The 11161-nt window shown below is 43.4% G+C and overlaps 1 protein-coding gene across 5 annotated transcripts in view; it reads right to left on the reverse strand.

Moving 5' to 3' along the window:
* The window catches only part of BPIFC (BPI fold containing family C), a 54590-nt gene extending 43472 nt beyond the window's left edge, over positions 1-11118 (reverse strand). For 3 of the 5 annotated variants that reach the window (XM_047742761.1, XM_047742760.1, XM_047742758.1), the window contains exons 1-2: positions 10232-11118; positions 7634-7725 (exon numbers count right to left, since the gene is read on the reverse strand). The gene's annotated coding sequence lies outside the window, so the exon portion shown is untranslated. Of the gene's footprint in view, positions 1-2617; positions 2697-7633; positions 7726-10231 lie in introns of all 5 variants that reach the window. The other 2 variants (XM_047742759.1, XM_047742762.1) reach the window with 2 other exon arrangements.
* Between the last annotated feature and the right edge of the window lie 43 nt (positions 11119-11161).

Genomic DNA, 11161 nt, shown 5'->3' on the forward strand with positions numbered 1-11161 from the left:
TGGTGACTAATATAACACAATAAAAAGATTCTATTAAAAAGAAAAATAAATAAATCACCATGCTTGCGGTAAAATGAAAGCCCAGAAGTTGGCAGGTGCACATGGAGCAGTTTCTCATGGTGTAAGGGCTACTGAGGGTTGTGGGATGATTTTAGGTGCTTGACGGAGAAACACTTGATTGTCATTGTTTTAGTGTTTTTAGTGTACGAGGGAAAAGAATACACGACTAGACATGGAAGCAGAGGAATGACATCACAGATCACGTGGACAAAATTCACAAAGTACCCCAAATATTTCTGTCCTTTCCTCAGAATCTTCCCTGGGTGGCAGTACCAGTTTCGCACCCTGCCCCCCATCTCTCCTGCCCAGAGCAGCGGCTTGGCCCTAACTTCCTCCCCTGCTCACCTACTCTCCCCTACTGCCCCATACCTTTTCTCCATCAGTAAGATCCCCATCCTCTCAGCCCCCATTTGCCTCTCCCATCCATTAACCAGATGCATAGGATCTGCTAGACTTACAGAGAAGCTGATCGTTAAAACAGCAGTATTTTTCCTGAAGCAGATATTAATTTTTCCTTTTGTACTGGAAAACCTGAAAGTCTTGGTGGAAACCTGAATCACTGTTGTCTATCCTGGGGCATCTGGCATGGGATTTGAGGGGAGTTCTCAGGAAAGGTGGCCTGGAGAAAGTGAACTCCGTCCTGCAGTGCTGGACCTGTCCTGCCCTCCCCTCCCCACCTGGGACCCTGGGCAATTTGCTCCATTTGTGGGTCTCTGCCATCTAGAGTCACTGAGAGAATGAAGCTGAATGAGCTAACACATAGTTTTTCATACAGTATTAATAAGATGCATCATTATGTTTCTCTATTTTTATCTTAAACATTCAGAGTTTAGTTTCCATGGTATTTTTTACATTTACCCTCTATTTGGAAATTAATAAGTTTTCTCTTAACATAGCTTCCCCCTTTAGACAAATGTACATACAGCTTTTAAAAAATTATAATTTTTTTAGAGAGGGAGAGAGAGAAGTGAGAGAGAGGGGCAGAGGGAGAGGGGGAGAGAGAATCTTAAGCTGCCTCTGTGCTGAGCGTGGAACCTGACGCAGGGCTCAATCTCATGACCCTGAGATCATGACCTGAGCCAAAATCAAGAGTCAGACACAACCAACTGAGCCACCCAGGCGCCCCTAAAGCAATGTACATACAATTTAAGAAGTGGACTGATTTATGGGGAAAAGTAAATAATGGTACAGCTCTGGTGGAACATGGAATAATTGTAGAAAAAAAAAGGCCCAAATAGTTTGAGTTTAGGAAACGAAGGTGGAAGAAGAGAGGGCAGATAGTCTGTTTTTATTTCATTTAGAAAGGGCCTGAGATTTCAGCTCCTTAGCGTCCTTTCTGCTCAACAAGTGGCTTTAAGACAAATTTGCTGAATCCCTCATCACATCACAAGCCAGCAGCACTATGTCCAGGGTCACTATTTATTTTAGTTTTTCAGATTTAACTGAGAAAATGTGCTGGGAATTCCTGCTTATCCAGCCTACCCACAGTGGCAATTTAGAAGGCAAGATTAATTATTTTACTTACTAATGGCTGACAGCATGTTAGTCTCTACAGATCAAGGGACACCTTTAATTAAAACTCCAAAGAAACATCATAATTAACTAGGTAGAATAATTGTTCACTAAAGAAAAATTTCAAGATCCAGTGTTAAGGAACTGAGCACCCTACTTCTTGGTTTCTAGAATGTCTGGGCTCTTCCCATATAGAGCAAAAGCTATCTGAATACCAGAGTTTTTTGCGCTTGGAAGACAAATTATATTATTCTTTGCAGGAGAATAAGAGGAGACAGGGATCATCTATACATTGGTGTGTGGGGGGGAGAACCAATATTTTGTGTTGGTGAAATCTGGTTAAAAGGACACCCCAAAGAGGGAATAAGAGGTAGGGAAAAAGAAGAGCTAACATTTTTGTTATATTCTGGGCACCAGCCATATATTATCTTATTAATTCCCCACCAAGACGGTATGAGGTACTAATATTATCTCAATTTTATAGGTAAGAAAACGAAGGGGGTTCGGTATATGCCAAAGCTTAGGTGTCACAGCTAAAGTTGTAGAGCCAGGACTCAGGACCCAGATGTCCTGGTTCCCAGAGTCTGTGCTCTTAACCACTATGCCATCCTGCCTCTTCAGGAAGGTTGCTAACGGGCAACGCACAGCCCACAGGGGATGTGGAAGGTGAGGAGAGAGAAGGATGCTATTGATAGGCAACACATCTGGTTTTCCAAGCCGCTAACTGGATCTGTAAGAGTGACACAGATAGATGTGTTTGTTTGAAGCTGCAAGCTTATTCCACCAGAGGAAGCTGTCTGGAATTGGTGTGGCTCTCAAGAGAGATCGGCGGTTCACTCTGGACGGGCTGAGGAGACATCTGGCAGAACTGCCCCGTCCCCTGGCAGCATCTCCTCGTCTCTTCCCAGCTCTGTCCCAGGCCACCCTCTCCTGATGCCTGTGACGACTGACCCAGACCTTGGCTCTCCCGCTAGTCACTCTCTGCAACGGTTTACAGCATGGATTCCCTCCTGGTTTTGAAAAATAAACAAACCCACTTATTTACCTCACTTATTATCAGTTGTCTAAAAGGGAGTTACATTTTATTATTTGCAGTTCAAACTGAATTTAAATTCATGTTAAATCTGAAATGAACATACATATGTCTTTTATAAGACATGAGAGAGGGGCGCCTGGGTGGCTCAGCGGGTTGAGCCGCTGCCTTCGGCTCAGGTCATGATCTCAGGGTCCTGGGATCGAGCCCCGCATCGGGCTCTCTGCACAGCAGGGAGTCTGCTTCTCCCTCTCTCTCTGCCTGCTTCTCTGCCTGCTTGTGATCTCTCTCTGTCAAATAAATGAATAAAATCTTAAAAAAAAAAAGACATGAGAGATAATGTGGAACCAAGCAAGCAAGATACTGTGATACAATTCTGAAATGTCTGAGAACCACCAGAGTGAGCCCAGTTCAGACAAGAATTTCTCTACCTCGACGCTTTGACGCCTTGGGCAGCGTAATTCTTTGATGTGGGGGCTGTCCTATGCCTTGTAGGACACTTTGCAGCATCTCTTGCCTCTACTGTGATGTTAGCAGCACCACTTTCTCCTACCCTCGTTGTGACAAAAATGTCTCTAGACTATGACTAATGTCCTTGGACAGGCCTTGGTTGAGAAGCAAGAAAATAAAATATATTCAAGTATTCTCTCTACCTCGCTGTAGAAGCTGGCACACCTCTGGAGGGTCAGATTCTACTATTCCTAATATTTTTCTCACTTACTCAATACATATTTGAATACACTCTCTTGGTGACAGATTCAAACAACACTGAAGTTTACATATTGAGCCGTGAAAATCCCTGATACTCCTTCCACCCCTTATCCCTGTCTTCTGTATGCCTGCTTCTAGTTTGCTTTCCAAGAATATTTTTCTTTCTTTCAATAGATTTCAGACATCTTCATTTGGACCCTGGATAGGGTTTTAATCATTTCAACAACTTCTGAAGATTCTTTTCCTAATTTGCACGGCTTGCATTTCCTTTCACAACACTTTTTTAAGGTCCATTTCCATTTCTTACCAATCATAGCAGATACCTCAAAGTCCTTTATAAGTGTTAAGAAAACCAAAACAACCACAGCAAGACCACATGGTATAGACCAGTGGTTCCCAAAGTGTGGTTTCATAGTGGCATTACCTGGAAATCATTAGAAATGCAAATTCTCAAGCCCTTCTCAAGACCTGCTAAATTAGAAAACTGTATAAATTAGGGACGCCTGGGTGGCTCAGTTGGTTAAGCGGCTGCCTTCGGCTCAGGTCATGATCCCAGCGTCCTGGGATAGAGTCCCACATCGGGCTCCTTGCTGGGCAGGGAACCTGCTTCTCCCTCTGCCTCTGCCTGCCTCTCTGTCTGTCTGTGCTCACTCGCTCTCTCTCCCTCTGTCCCTGACAAATAAATAAATAAAATCTTTAAAAAAAAAAAAAAGAAAACTGTATAAATTAAAGCTCAAGATTCAGGAAAATGGATTGGATTTAAGTAAACACTCAAACGAAGGCCAACCTGGCTTTCTTTGGTAGAGACAGAATGAAAATCTTAATTCCAAACAGATACATCAAAAACTTAGAGATAACAATGGATATCTTTATACCACTTTAAATTTTGCTTAATTAGTCCTAACAAGGAGGTGGGGACTGAATGTTGTGAAGATGGATTAAGACCTGTCTTTTCCCCTTGAAAAACTCATAACCTAAGACTGGAGAAAGCCTGATGTGCAAATAATTGTACTATGATATGATGGATAACATTGAAAAGCATGTTCCAAGTGCTCTTGGAACAAAAGGAAGGAGCAACATGCTTTCCTTGAAAGAAGGAAAAGGAAAGTATTCCAGGCAGAAGGATCAGCAGGTGCAAAAGCACAAGAGCACACAAACTTACTTGGTGGGAGAGGATGTAAAGTAGGGGGAGAGGCATTCTGGAGGAGGGGCAGTGTGAGTAGTCTACAGGGGTCATTGGGAAAATTGAAGAAAGTGATTTCCAGCTGGACTAGTAAGGGTTTTTATCATGCACAGAAATCTGATTTATATTCAGAAAACTATAGCAAACTCAACAATAAGGAAAAAAAGAATTAAAAAGCGGGCAAGAGATTTGAAGACACCTCACGGAAGAAGATCTATAGATGGCAAATAAACATACATAAAGATGCTCAACATTGTTATTAAGAATTGCAAATTAGGGGCACCTGGGTGGCTCAGTGGGTTAAACCTCTGCCTTCAGCTCAAGTCATGATCTCACGGTCATGGGATCGAGCCCCACATCGGGCTCTTTGCTCGGCAGGGAGCATGCTTCCCTCTCTCTCTCTGCCTGTCTCTTTGCCTACTTGTGATTTCTGTCTGTCAAATAAATAAATAAAAAATTAAAAAAAAAGAATTGCAAATTAAAGCAATGAGATACATCTATTAGAAGGACTAGAATCAAAAACAACCTGATATATATATCAGTGGTGAGGATGTAGAGAAACAGAAACTCTCGTTCATTGCTAAAGAGAACGCAAAACGGTACAGCCATATTGGAAAACAGTTTGGCAGATTCCTACAAAATTAATCCTAGTCTTGCCATACAATCCAGCAATGGTGTTTCTGGGTACTTATCCAATTGATTTGAAAACTTAGGTCCATGTAAAAACCTGCTCCAACTCAAATGTTTATAGCAGTTCTATTCATAATTGCCCCCAAATGGAAGCATCCAAGATGTCCTTCAATAGGTAAATGGATAAACTGTAGTACATCCATACAATGGGATGTTACTCAGCATTACAAAGAAATGAGCCAGGAGCCGCAAGAAGGCATGGATTAATCTCAACTGCATATTGCTAAGAAGTTAGTCACGAAGCCAGAAAATGTTACACAATAATTCCAGTCATATGACATTCTGGAAAAGTCAAAACTAAAGAGATGGTAAAGAGATTGGTAATTGGTAATTGGTAATTGGTAAAGAGAAGGTTGAAGGGCAGGGGACTTTTAAGGTAGTGAAATAAGACATTATGCATTTGTCAAAACTGATAGAACTTTACAGGTGAGAATAAATCTTAATGTACGTAGTTTTAAAAAAATCACACAGGAGGGATGCCTGGGTGGCTCAGTTGGTTAAGCCGCTACCTTTGGCTCAGGTCATGATCCCAGAGTCCTGGGTTCGAGTCCCACATCGGGCTCCTCGCTCAGCGGGAGCCTGCTTCTCCATCTGCCTCTGCCCGCCACTCTGTCTGCCTGTGCTCACTCTGACAAATAAATAAATAAAATCTTTAAAAAAAAAAATCACACAGGAGATTGAGGGGGTCCAAGACAGAATGCAGAATGTGAGAAAAGAATCTAAATGCATTACAAGTGTATGAAACAACCTTGGTGAAGGGGATTGGAGAACAAGGTGCTGACCGGTGTCGCTCTGGGAGCAAATGGAAGCTGTACGATGGAGGCCAGCAGGATCTATTGTTGAAGCACCGTACTCCAGCTGACAATGTTGTTTTTGACAAGGGTATGGGTTAAGAATCCTGAAACCACGACACATAGCTGCTGGAAATGAATGACTAAGTAAATGGATGGTGGATGGGGGGAGCTAGATTTGTCACATTTGGATTAGGAAGTTACAGATAAGCAAGCGAGGAGAACAGAATGATGATGTGGTAATGGATTAGAGCTGGAAACATCAGAATGAACTCATGCTCAGTTTAATATAGAAATAGATGGTTATGTATGGAAATAGTGTGTACATACATGTATCTCCCTGCTCTGTCAGCTGAGAAGGCTTAGAATCAATAACATCTCAATAGCAATGAGCACCGCTAGCACCCAGATCATGGTTTCTAATACCACTCTCCTGTAAAAAGCACTAGGGTACCTAGGAAAAATGGTTGATTCTAGGGTTGGGGCAGGATATATACAAAATGATCCTAGAGCATCTTACAGTGCCAGAAAATAAGAAAGTGCTAAAGAATAGAACAAATGAACAAAAATCCACAATAATGTAAAATGGATACAGTAGCCAATGGAAAGATTTCCCAGTGGTCAAAGCTGGAACAATGTGAGCAACAAAATAAATGAAGCAGTATTGGATTATAAGCAGAAGTAAAAAATAAATATAAGTCCACGCTGATGTAAGGGATTGAATAGACAAATCTCCTGTACAGAAGAAATGCAAATAATTTATATAGCTACTCCACCCCTAAAATCTAAAACTCTAAGTGTGGGCTGCACATAGTGACTTTCTTCCAAAGGCTACGGTATGAAAAGGAGAAATAAGGAGTGCTCTTACTGTGGAGAAACCAAGTGATTAGGATTAACAACAGCAGCGAGAAGTCATACTGACAGTTTACACTGTTGATGTGCTGAGCATGGTACCTTGACTTCAGTGGTCTTCTTCCCAGGAGCGTGTTACCTCGGTCTAATCATGAGAAAGCATCAGATAAATCCCAATTGAGGGATGTTCTACAAAATCCTTGACCAGTAATCATTAAAACTGTCAAGGTCATTAAAAAAAAGGAAAGTCTAAGAAACTGTCGTAGCCCAGAAGAGCCTAGGGAGACATGATGACTAAATGTAATGTGATGTCCTGGATGGGATCTCGGAACAGAAAAAGGACATAAAGAAAAAAACTGAGGGAATCTGAATAAAGTATGGACTTAGGTTAATACAAATATGTCAACATTAATTCATTCATTCTGATAGATGTTCTACACTCATCTAAGATGTTACTTGTTAGGGTTACTTGGGTGTGTGGTATATTCTTTAAATTGTTCCATAAATCTAAAACCATTTTAAAATAAAATGTTCAAAAAAAAAAAAGTCTACAGGGAGGGTATGTATTCCCATAGAAGAGTGATATTGTCCCTTTTCATATTCTATGAAATGGTCCATTAAAAAAATAAATTTAACTTTCGGAACTCTTTGAGAGTTGCAGTTACTGTTGCTTGCAGACATTAAAGTGACATCCTTCAAGAAATTTTTAAAAAATTTTTCAAGGAAAGAAATACTTGAGAGAAGAAGTATATAACGTTTTCATGGATCTTTGAAGTTTAGGAGGATTAACCTCCAGAGTACCTTAAACCTTGGTGGTGCCTTGTGGTGGTTCTCTTCCAGGACCCTTCTAAACCCCTGTGTTTGGATGACTTCTTCCATGCCGATGGTTATACCTAATGGGCAAAGGATTGAGACAAGGATCCCGGTTAGATCAGTTTTCTAATCTATTAGAAATCTATTGCTTTAACAAATTATCACAAATTTAGTGGTTTAGCATGAGAGACTATGGACTCTGAAAAACAATCTGAGGGTTTTGAAGGGGCGGGGGGTGGGAGGTTGGGGGAACCAGGTGGTGGGTATTAGAGAGGACACGGATTGCATGGAGCACTGGGTGTGGTACAAAAACAATGAATACTGTTACGCTGAAAAAAAAAATTTAGTGGTTTAGAACAAAAAACCAAGAAAGGTATTATCTCACTTAATCTTTACAACACAGCTGTCTGATACATTGTTACTCTTTCCATTTTTTTAAAAAGTATTTTTTTAAAAGATTTTATTCATTTCTTAGACAGATATCACAAGTAGGCAGAGAGGCAGGCAGGGGGGTGGGGGGTGGGAAGCAGACTCCCCGCTGAGCAGAGAGCCCAATGTGGGGCTTGATCCCAGGACCCTGGAATCATGACCCAAGCTGAAGGCAGAGGCTTTAACCCACTGAGCCACCAGGCGCCCCACTCTTTTCATTTTTATAGATAGTCACTTATCCAGGTTTACATCGTACAGAGAGGTAGACTGTGGTAGGTGGTCTCCAAAGATGGCCATCGTTATTAGCCTTGCACTGCTTTCTCCAAGAGTGGTATCTCAGAGAGAAATAAATGCATCTTGTCTAGGTCACTATTTTTTTTTAAAGATTTTTATTTATTTATTTGACAGACAGAGATCACAAGTAGGCAGAGAGGCAGGCAGAGAGAGAGGAAGGAAAGCAGGCTCCCCACTGAGCAGAGAGCCCGATGTGGGACTTGATCCCAGGATGCTGAGATCATGACCTGAGCCGAAGTCAGAGGCTTTAACCCACTGAGCCACCCAGGCGCCCCTCTAGGTCACTATTATTTCATATTTCTTAAGGCAGCTGAAGCTACATTCTAACTAATAAGACCTCCAAATATAGCCATTTTCCAATTTCTGTTATTTCTACTTCTGTAACATCATCTCTGCCCACCCATCATCTCCATTCTTACCGTCATTCCACTAATTCCTTTCTTCTCTCAGTTACCAAAAGAGCCTCCAAACTAAGCTGGTTCCTAATCCAGCGCTTTTCAAGGCAATTTCACCCTCTAGGGAGTATGTGGCCAAGTTTGAGGACATTCTTGCTTTTTACAACTGCAGGGGAGAGGTTTCTAGTAGCATTTGGTAGATTTAGATGCTGCTAAATATCCTGCAAGGCCTAGGATAGTCCCCCACAACCAACACTCATGAAGCCCCACCTGTCATCAGTGCCAAGGCTGAGGAACCCTGACCTAATATATCTGCTACACTCAACAGGTGATAGATTCAAAGTTCAGATCTGACCTATGTCCCTTGTGGTGTATACCTGTCGGACTCATGGCTTCCTACCGTCTTTTGAATGACCTTTCTACATCCGGGGACATTTGCCTTCCCAAGGAAGGAGTTCAGACCTCACAGTCTCAGTCTCCTTTGCTGCCAGGACTCAGGCAACTCCCGTCTCCCTCGGTCAGATGCCTTCCTACGAGCCTTTGATTTAGAAGTGAGCAAGGTGAGGACACAGGCTCTTTCGGAAGCTTTTTGGAAGCATTTTGTTGGTGCGGGAGGCTGCAAAACCGTGTGGCATTTGAAGGTGGTAGCCTGTCAGGGTGACAGCAGTTTCCTCCAGGGCGGGGTGGGGCGGCAGCGGCAATCCCTGTCAGTCCGAATAGTGTCCTCATCAGGCCAGTTCTTCAGCGTGGTTCTGAGTCTCATTCCTTGAATTAGCCTGGAACCACTTCTTTAGTCCTTCCCAGAATTCCCAGTATCCTTTTTAACATGTTCCAATTCTTCTTAGTCAGCCAGAGTTAGTCTCTATGGCTCAGCAGTAAGAAACCTGATAAAGAATTCCCTGCTTGGGGCGCCTGGGTGGCTCAGTGGGTTAAGCCTCTGCCTTCGGCTCAGGTCATGATCTCAGGGTCCTGGGATCAAGGCCCGCATCGGGTTCTCTGCTCAGCAGGGAGCCTGCTCCCCCACCCCCAGCCTGCCTCTCTGCCTACTTGTGATCACTGTCTGTCAAATAAATAAATAATTAAAAAAAAATTCCCTGCTTAAAACTCTCCCTTGTCTTCCCATGCATTCTAGAATATTGTCTCGAATCCTTTGCCCAGCTCAAGACTCTTCTTTATCTCAGATGTACCCACTCTGCCCTTCCCTCTGGCCACACTGAGCCACTCTGGTCCTGCCACCCTTCCTCAATCCCAGATTGCTTGCCACTAAAGGATCCAACTGGCACAACCACCCTTCTCTGTGTACACCAGTCCCCAGGATTGCTCTCACCTCTGTCATAAACAAAAAAAAATTCACTATGCTCTACTACAAGAGTTGATTCACCCAACTGTGAATTCACTCATTCTTTGCGTCGCCAGCACCTGGAATAATATCTAGCACAAAGCAGGTGTTTAATTCATGTTTATTTACCCAAGGAAGATCAGGAAGTGGACCAGAACTGCCACCTACTGGTAGGAAACTCCATTGGACTCCTTCATAATGATTTGGACAGTGGCTCTCGGACAAGGATGAAATTTGACGATTCCCTCTCTCTCATCTAAGTTATAATCATTATCATCATTGTCAGACTCTCCATGGTAGTCGGCCTCCCGGGTGGCTCCCAGCGCTCCCTGTCTATTGGTATTCATACGTTTGGGTTGATCCTCCCACACTGAAGGGTTGTCTGGAATGACAGTAGTGATGGTATGTGACTTCTGAGGCTTGATCACAAAAGACACGGTGGCTTCTGCTTTGCTCTCTTGGGGACCACGTGTTGTGAGAGAAGCCAAATGCCAAGTCATGGGGACACTCAATTCACCCTGTAGGGAGGTCCACGCTGTGAGAAACAGGCCTCCCGCCGACACTCAGGTGAGTGAGCTATCCAGCAAGCAGGCTGTCCGGCCTGCTGCAGCCTTGGCCTACATCTTGCCTGGAATCTTAGGAGAGACCAAGACAGAACCACCCAGCAACGCCATGCCCAAATCCCTGACGCCCGGAACCTGAGGGACACTTCGCCTTTGTTGTTTCAAGCTGCTAAACTTTGGGGTGATTGCTATGTAACAGGTTACTACTATACTCTGCGACATAGATCAGGGACTACAAGCTGTTTCATACTTTGCTGTAACAAGAGGAAACTAGGGGAGCCTGGGTTCAACTAAGGCTTCCAGAGCACATGCCTGCGGCTGGAGCTGAGCGCCGCGGAGGAAATGAGTAAAGAACCAGGCACTGGGGCTTGCGGAGCGGCGAGTCCCGTATTCTGCAGCCTCTCTCTCGGCGTTAACTTTCTCCGAGCACGCCTGGAAGGACTCGGCAGCCGCCGCAGAAGAACCCCCATGGCCGCCAGAGTCGCGACACCCGCAA

The sequence above is a fragment of the Lutra lutra genome, chromosome 8 (assembly GCF_902655055.1).
Source record: "Lutra lutra chromosome 8, mLutLut1.2, whole genome shotgun sequence".
In the NCBI taxonomy this organism is placed as follows: domain Eukaryota; kingdom Metazoa; phylum Chordata; class Mammalia; order Carnivora; family Mustelidae; genus Lutra; species Lutra lutra.